Genomic DNA, 8,761 nt, shown 5'->3' with positions numbered 1-8,761 from the left:
TATGCACCCTAAAGAGGTGGGATTAGAAAGCAATTTAAAAAATAATCGACCTGGCCACGCCCTTAGAGAATCCAGTATAGGAATAATCCGCCTCCATTCAGAACAGTCGCTCCTACAATCCTAGTCCTGATTGAGGACTAGGATTCAAACTTCCTCTGCCCCGCCTAACTGAAGGGCAATGATCGCCTTCTCCCGCTAGGCGTCCCAGACTCGTCGCAGAGAAAGATCAGAGTTTATTCAAACAGTTAAAAATATTCCATTAGCCGCAGGGGCCGAGAACTGGGAGGGGTCTGCGGAGTAGTAGCCGCTTGCTTTGCATTCTCGCTCGCCGCGCTGTCTGGAAACGGATTCTCGCCGAGAACAGAGAAGACCACCGTCATCGTGAGGAAAAAGGTCTGCGCCGGCTCTGGGGCCCGGGGGTTTGTTGGATCGTGCGCGCACGAGGTTGCTTGCGTGTAAGGGAAGGAAAGCAAGCAAGTGGCCAGAAAGAGGGGAGGGGAGGCGGGCGGCGGCGGCGGAAATCCATCCACCTGGAGCGGCAACAAAGGCAACCCTCGCGCTCTGGCCTTGAAGCCGGGAGCAAGGAAAGCGGGCTTGCTTTTGCAAGGTTGGGTGGGCAGGTTTGAATCTCCCTGGAGTTGAGCGAGGAGGAGGGGAGCAGATGTGGGCGCGCGAGGCCCGCAAAGTTAGTGAAAGCGGCTTCGGTGAGAGTGCGAGGGATGGGAGACTTCTCTTCCTCTTTGCGCAGGTCTTGGGAAGCCAAGATGCCTTTTGCTTCGAGGAGGAGGAGGCGGGTGGGCGGTGCAGGAGCGCCGAAAGGGGCCCCTCGGTTGGGGTCAGGCTTGCAAAGGGCGGCGCGGGGAGAAGAAGGTACGAGGCCCACGAAGGTGAATGTTGTTTTGATCTCCGAGGGAGTGAGCTCGAACTTGGTGTGTGAGGGAGAGAGAGCAGAGGGTAGAGTTCCTCTTGCTTTGAAATGCATGGGTGGCTCAAATTCCTCTCTCAAGACCGCATTTTTTCCGTTTATTTCATAACATTTTTCCTAACCACCTCTTCATCATGCGAATCCAAGGGTGTGGAGTGCAGAAAGTGTGACAACCATTTATAAATGCAGTGAAACAAAAACAGAGCGAGCCACAAGATTAAAAGGGCAAGCTGGAAATGCTAAGGAACCCAAACATTTCTGACTAAAAATCCTGACTAGTATCTTGATGTTTCTTTAGCATGAAACCTAAAGGATACAGTTGGCTTATATACACTTAAATGTTTTCTTTCTGTTTAAAATAAAAAAAACCTTTCTGCCTACATCCTGGCCATCACAACAGTTAAGGGAAAACATTAAAAGAATGAACTTTTGTACAGCAGGATTCTGCAACACAGTGTGTTTCAATCTGCCTAATCTGGACCCTTCCTCTTTCTGGATAGCTGTGATAATAGTGAAGAAAATGTGGGAAACAGTCTAAAAGTATATGGCTTCTGAGGGAAGTTTTTGCTATCTGGACTTTAGGCTTAACTGTGTAGGCACACCTTCAAAGAGTTCATTTCCTGTGCTGTGGGGTTTTTGGTTCATCCAGTGCCTGGATTAAGGGCTCAGCCATTGGGAATCCAAGCCTTACTTAGGTCAACAAGGTTGGGGCAAACAGTCAGCTGGAAATGATTTTGCTTGGGTGGAATAACATTGAATACAGATGAGAGATTTCAGAGACTTCACCCATCATTGCCCACCATATATATGCACATTTGGCAAGAGCTTCAAGACTGAAAAACCAGTTGGAGTAGAGTACATAGCAGGGCAGAAAATAAATGAATATGTATTCCAGAGAGATGGCTCTCTATGTTACTTTTAAATCTGTTTAATGCATCATTTCATTTGCTGTCTAACTTTTTTAAAAAAAATAAAATGTACATGAAATGTCAGATTTTAAAAAATCTAATACATTTTACTATTCAGTATGCTTTACTGGATTACAGTAGGGATTGCATAATGCCCTTTATCTTGAAGTGTTTCTCAGGGACGAAAGTTTTGTTTCAGAACCCATCACCAGCAATTTAAGTTCAGTATTGAACATGCAAGAAAACTTTGCAGGGGCTCCATGCGATCTGCCTCTGTTTTAACTCTGCACCTGTCTGACTACTCTTGACTTCTGAAGGCAGTTATGCAGAAGATGAGGAAGCATGAGTGAGCCATTTTACCACCATAACATGGGAAGAAGGTACTTGCATATCTTTCTTTTCGGTGAGACAAGTGCAGAAATAGTTCATACGCATCTTTTCTGAGGCGTGATGCAGGTTGCCCCTACACATGTAGCAGCGGAAGCAGGCAATGATAAAGCACTTGTTCACTTCCTCCCTTCATTTTTCTGGGAACTATATTTCACTACATTTTCTAAAGAACTGTAAATGTGAATGGTGTAGAACAAAGTTGAGGAACCTGCAGCCCTTCAGATGTTGGGCTCCCAACTTCTATCAGCCCCAACTGATGCCTGAGAATGATGGACATTGTAATCCAACAGTATCTGGAGAGTGACCTCCCCTGATACAGGCCTTTGAGAGCCCCCTTTGGGCTCCAGAAGCAACTAATGCTGTTTCCTTTCATTCTTGCAGACACACCCTCCCTCCTCAATAATGGGAAGACATTATAGTAAAAGGAGCTTTTTCTTGCAGTGCTGCATTACACCACAGTGCCAGGCTGGCTAGGGCATCCAAGAAGCTGCCCCTCTTAATTATCTAATGGATTGTACAATCTTGCACGGTCTGGGGTGGGGCATATGCTTCTTGCAGTTGTATCATTTGTTTTGATCTTCAGTTGACTGAGGAGGGTATTTGTTTACCTGCGTGTTTGTATGTGTGTGTAGGCCATGATGGAGGAAAGGAGAGGGTTGTGGCCTAGCAGGAAAAGGGGCAAATGGTGTGGCTCAGGCAACTGTGAGGAGAAAATGAAAAAAGAAGAGAGGACTGCAAAGGGCAGTTGGACCTGTAGGCAGTTCTGGGCAACTGTATCTAGGATCTTAGAACAAACAAAGGCAAAAAGCTGCAGGCTGCAGTGGAATTTCTTGGCATTGACTGTCAAGGGCTGGAACCGAGCCTTAAAGGAGCAAAGTCCATTTTTTAAACAATGCAGGCCATAAGAAAGTCAAGTTTACCTGAGTTTAGAGTGAAATACTGTAATGAATCAGATTCTGGGTCTTGCATTGAGACAAGGGTTCTAAGGTGAGAGATGTCTGGAGAGCATGTTAATTTCCGGACCAAAACATACATCTCTTTGTGAAAGAATAACACTGTTTTATTTATTTTTAAAGGTTAGACACATTATCTTGCTTTGGGTGGCACAGGCTTCCTTTGTGAGTTTAGGAGAGCTAGTCTATGTGTAGCCTTGGTGCCATGCAGAGTTTGCTGTAGCCAGAACCTATCACATTTACTGGGTTGAAGCAAGCCTAACTGATTAGTCATTAAGCTACAATCTTTTTCTACAAAGTACGCCCCAACTTATTTCAGAGGAACGTGCTCTTGTGTAAATATGCATAGGATTGCAACTGGTCTAGACCTAACTTGGACCATTCCCCAGGTTGAAATGTGGATACATAGAGAGCACATTTTCCTAGACTGGGAATGTCTGCACCTTGCTGACCTGGAGGCTTTGTCCCAAGTGGGTGGGCCAACTAAAGGAGTTCATCTCTCATTCTCTGGTCCTCATCCTTTTAGGTTCACTTCTGTAGTCTTCCCATTTTATACCATTCTCAGTTCCTTACCTCTGTGGATTCAGCCTCTTGTGGCAATGGAAGAAAGTGTGTGGAGATTCCAAATACTAACAGGCATATATCTCAAATGTGAAAATTAGCTAACACATACTTTTACTATTGGCTTGTACCCTCCCCTTTATGCCTTTGTTAGTGGCAATTGACAGGCTGAAAGAAAATAAAGGGCATATACTCTTCCCATTTATATATTAAAAATGTCTGGTTGGCTGCAGGTGATTCTGAGTCACTATAGTTGAATGGCGATTTACAGGCTTGACACACATTGTGACCAGGCTTCTTTAAGCATTTACTTTAGACTGGCTTAGGTGGGAGGGTCTGATTGAAGGCAGGGGTAGCAGGCAGCAAGAGGCTCAAGACTAGAAAGCAAGTATTTACCACAGTGGGGCCCTGAACTTTGCTTGGATTTTGGGATACGCCACCAGTCATCAAAATTCAAAACCTGCTGTGATGTTGTCAGCCTTTCATTTGCTCACATTAAACTTAGTTAAAAATTAATGGGGTTGTGGGAAATCAATGTAAGTAGGCAGGGACTATGTCAGTGGGTTTTAAAAGCAAACAAACTTGGAATAAATTCAATAGGTTTTCACAAGAAAAAGACTGCCTGCCATGTTAAAATTCTAGCTGCCTTCACTTTGAATATGTAATTGCTTTTGGCAAAGAAAACATGTGTTTAAAAGAAACATAGCTGATTTTCCACCCCCTGCTCTGAAGGTTGTGTAACAGAACGGGATTCTTGATGGAGTAAACACACACCTCGTGCCAGCATTTCTAGCATGCCATTTGCCAAGTTGCATCCTTGGGGTGCTCATAGTGTTAGCAATGGGGAATCACAGGAGCAGGCCCTCACACTTGTCTCTGCAGCAGTGCAAGGCTCATTTTTTATTTATCCATTTAGACGTGAAAATGTCCAAGAACCCAAACTGATTTTTCTTTAAATGACACACGTGTGTGTGTGTGTGTGTGTGTGTGTGTAAGGGAAGTTGGATTCCCTCTGGAATTTGCTATCCCATGCAATCTGTTCCACAACACTTCGCAGCTTAAACCAGCCTTGTTCCATGAAATGTGCTTCCCCCCTCCGCCCATCCTCTCAAAAACCATGTCCTCTGACCCAGGAACATTATTTCCTTTTGTTCCTAAAGGAAACATGCTGCCCTAGGACTGCTGAGTACAGCTCCCACAGAGAGTGCTGGAAGTTGCCCTAAAATAGCATATGGGCCTCCTGCAATGAAAACAAAGCCAGTATTAATTCCAGTTTGAGAGGAGCCACTCCTGCGGGGCAGGCTGGACTTTGCTACTAGCCACATAGATGGCTAAAGAGAAGCCAGTGTAGCAGAGACAGTTCAACATTGCATGCTGGAAAAAAGGTCCACAGTTCCCAGTGGTAATATAAACCTTAAGCCTATGGCCTACTCCAAGACCCCAAGCCCATCCCCTCAGTCAACATGTAGCAAACCGTCTCTTGGCTACTTGTTCCTGCTTCTTTTCCACCAACACCCACTTACCTTCCCTCCCTCCTGCCAGGGCTAGAAAAACATCTTTTAAAATATGACCTTGAATTCTGATAGAGTGGTACCTTGGAACTCGAATGGCTTGGTTCCCAAACAAATTGGCTTCCGAACACTGCAAACCCAGAAGTAAGTGTTCCAGTTTGCGAGCGTTTTTCGGAAGCCAAACGTCTGACACGGCTTCTGCCTGAGTGCAGGAAGCTCCTGCAGCCGATCGGAAGCCGCGCCTTGGTTTGCGAACGGTTTCACGTGTCTAACGGACTCCTGGAATGGATTAAGTTCGAGAACCAAGGTACCACTGTAATGTATTTTCTTGCTGGATGGAGGACAGAGTGGGTTGTGTGTATCAAAATTGGCCTACTCTGCAAAGATAAATTTTACACTAAGTGCTCTGCCTGCTTTTGCCTCCGGTCTCACTGCCTGCCACTGGTATTACTACTACTACTACTACTTGGAAGGTTGTCCAGAATGGAATGCAGGCCTTGGACTGAGAGAAGTTCCCCACCCCTGTGTTAAGCCAAACCTTGGCTTAGCTCAGCATGGTGTGGGAGTAAACAGGACCAGGGTGGAGCAGGGTCCGGTTCAAAGACATTGCAAGGAAAATCCATATTCTTACAAGTTCTGTTCATCCAGGAATAAACTGGGTAGGGAAGGTAGAAATCATTCCCCACGTATTTCCCCACTTGCAGTGGTGGCTGTTAAGAGTCCTTGCATTTAAACCTACATGCCAAGCAGGAAACTTTACCCTGGAATGCAGCAGCATTGTGTTGCCTCAATGTTTTGTCTTTTCAAAAAATAGGAAAGGAATTGATTCTCGTTTCAACTTAGTAACAGAAACCAGGGTAAATTATTCCGCCTGTGACCAATAACTATAGCTTTACCTTTTTGACACTATAAAGACATATAGGAAAGGGATTGTTATGCATAATAAGCAGTCAATTTACCTTTTTCAGCCTGTTTCTTTGATTCTGAGGGAGAGTCAACATCAGTGTATATGATTATACATCACCTTGCAGAACCCAAGCACAATTTATGGAACTGACCACATTGATGGTTAGAGGTGCTGGGTGTCGGATATCAGTCTTACGCATTATGTCCTCTGGTGATTTCTGGAAGAAAATGGAAGATAGTGTTCATCATGTTTGGTTGTATATTGAAACATGTTATGATTTTATAATTTAAATGAGTCTGCTTTGGTAAAACTTAAGACATTTATTGAAAGTATATTATTGGAAGTAAAAAAAGAATTAGGTTGTATCCAATATTTGTCACACTCCATTATTGCCTTTAATTTCAGTGGGTTCTTAACTTAAACCCATTAATTTCAGTGTGCCTGCTTTGAGTATGTCTAACATTTGATGCAGCTGGTTACTCCCAAATACAGCTAGTTGTATTTGATTGTACATTCATTCTCAGTGGAGAGCAAAGATCCTTATTCCTCTTATGAGACCCAGTAGATCTCAGAGCAGTCTTATTTTCGTCTTTGTGAAATAAATTCCCCTGTGTTTCGGTTCAAATACAGTTCACCTGTCCCATTTCAGAGACATGGGGGTAGCTGGGAAGTGGAGGAAGAGAAAGATGGCCATGTTCTTTCTCAGTCTCGAAGGCATTTTTTAAGGTGGCAGAGGCTTGAGAGAGGGATAGTTGTGTCACTTATCCCCCATTTGTGTTGCAGAAGACCATGTCCAGTAGGCACCTATGACTTGTGCAATTGCATTCAGTATGATGATGGACATGGTCTGTCCACAAAGTGTGGCATTTTAAACATATAAGGTATTCTGCTTCAAATTACTGGGAAAATGAGGGCAGGATCCTGCACAAGTAAAAAAGAAACAGCTGTATGCTTCTTTTGTGGACAAAAAGTGATGATATGGACAAGCTCTAGCTGCCTGCAGTAGTTCCTGCTATGAAACCTCTGTGCATCCAATGTATAGTGTCTGTTCAGTCACTGCACTGCTTTTGTGTTCAATAGATAGACGTCAGCTGAATACAAAGGGAGCAACGCAAGTGCTTCTTTTATGTGAAATTATTTAGAATCCTGCTGCTTAAAACAAGAAAGAAAAGAAAAGAAAAGAAGCCATTTAGCTACATTCACTTTGGTAGGCACTGTGTATAAGCATTTTAACAGTGCGGTAAACTGTGTACCGATCCCTTTATGGGAGTGCGTCCACTACCTTTGGGGTGGAGCAGAGGTGGCTAATCTGTCGTCCTCCAGATATTGCTGGGTTGACATTCCTATCAAACCCGACCAGCATGGCCCAGTGGTCAGAGGCGATATAGTTCAGCAACATCCTGAGGGCGACGGATAAGCCAGCCATTCTGTAGTGTAGAGCAGTGTTTTTCAACCAGTGTGCCGTGGCACCCTGGGGCGTCTTGAACGATGGTCAGGGGTGCCACAGTCAACACTGGCCTCTGTCCTTCTTTCTTTCCCTCCCTCTTTTGACGCCCTCTTGAGTTTCTGCCTTCTAAAGGCTTGCACAGCTGTTTGTTGCACCAGCCCTGCTGCTGCCACTGCTGCCTCCCAAGGTAAGATGCTGGCCTTATGTTCACCTTTGGCCCGTCTCTGTTGGGCCACTGAGGCTGGGGGCATCCTCTGCCCAGGTCCCTGTGGGGCAGCATGAGGAGGCACATCTCTTTGGAGCACGGGGGAGCAGTGGCTGCCCAAGGACACCCAAGGAGACAGGAGAGGAGGCTGAGAGTATATTCCATGAGGGAGGGTGTTCAAAAAAGGGTGAGAGGCTGCCAGCTCTGCAGACAAGGGGTGACATAACTGGGCTCCTGAGCCTCACAGGGGTGTCGCAGAAAGAAAGTAGTTGGTCAAGGGAGCCGTGGACTCAAAAAGTTTGAAAACCACTGGTGTGTAGAGGATTTGCCATGGGAACTGGAACTGGGCTGACATTTCCACATTCAGAGAAAGGTGCTTTCCCCAGTTTTGTTGCAGAGTTCAGGTGCTGCTGTGCCTTCCCTCCAGCATTGGCGTCCGGCTTGCCAATAAACTGCCTTTTTAAACCGCCCTTGTCTTTTCGTTGATGGGCTGCCCATTGATTTCCCTCTGGTGTATACAGAGGGCTCTTCAAAGCAGCTGAGCAACAATTTTGCTGGGTCCTCTCAAAACTACGTAGCGCTGGGAAGGTGGAGAGTATAGGAAGAGGGAAGCACTTGTGTTTTTAGCAACAAGCACTGTTAATTTTGGTTCCCTGGAGGATTAATTTCAGGATCTGGTTTAGCTGGTGGTTGGGGCTGTTGTAGCAACAGAGCGGGGAGGGGAGCTTGACTGAGAACCATCCTCTCACTGGCACTGCTGCATCTTTATCCCACTCATTTTAGTAGTGTTTACTCCAAAGTAAGTGTGCATGGAATCACAGCCCTGGTGTTGGACAATGCAATATACTGCACCCCCCACTCTGTCTCTGAGCAGTCCCCTTCCCTTCCACTGGAAAGGATAGGGATGAGGCTTCCTATTTATTAATAGTGACAAATGTGCTTGGATTTCAAAAT

General features: G+C 45.3%; 1 protein-coding gene across 3 annotated transcripts in view; it reads left to right on the top strand.

Moving 5' to 3' along the window:
* The first annotated feature begins 237 nt into the window (after nucleotides 1-237).
* CD151 (CD151 molecule (Raph blood group)) overlaps nucleotides 238-8,761 on the top strand; it is a 38,779-nt gene continuing 30,255 nt past the window's right edge. Inside the window, exon 1 of one of the 3 annotated variants that reach the window (XM_081922569.1) lies at nucleotides 238-393. The gene's annotated coding sequence lies outside the window, so the exon portion shown is untranslated. Of the gene's footprint in view, nucleotides 394-582; nucleotides 608-8,761 lie in introns of those variants that run through there. The other 2 variants (XM_081922570.1, XM_081922571.1) reach the window with 2 other exon arrangements.

This window comes from Podarcis melisellensis (assembly GCF_964234715.1).
Source record: "Podarcis melisellensis genome assembly, chromosome: 1".
Classification (NCBI taxonomy): Eukaryota; Metazoa; Chordata; class Lepidosauria; order Squamata; family Lacertidae; genus Podarcis; species Podarcis melisellensis.
This window is presented reverse-complemented; position numbering and strand designations above follow the sequence as displayed.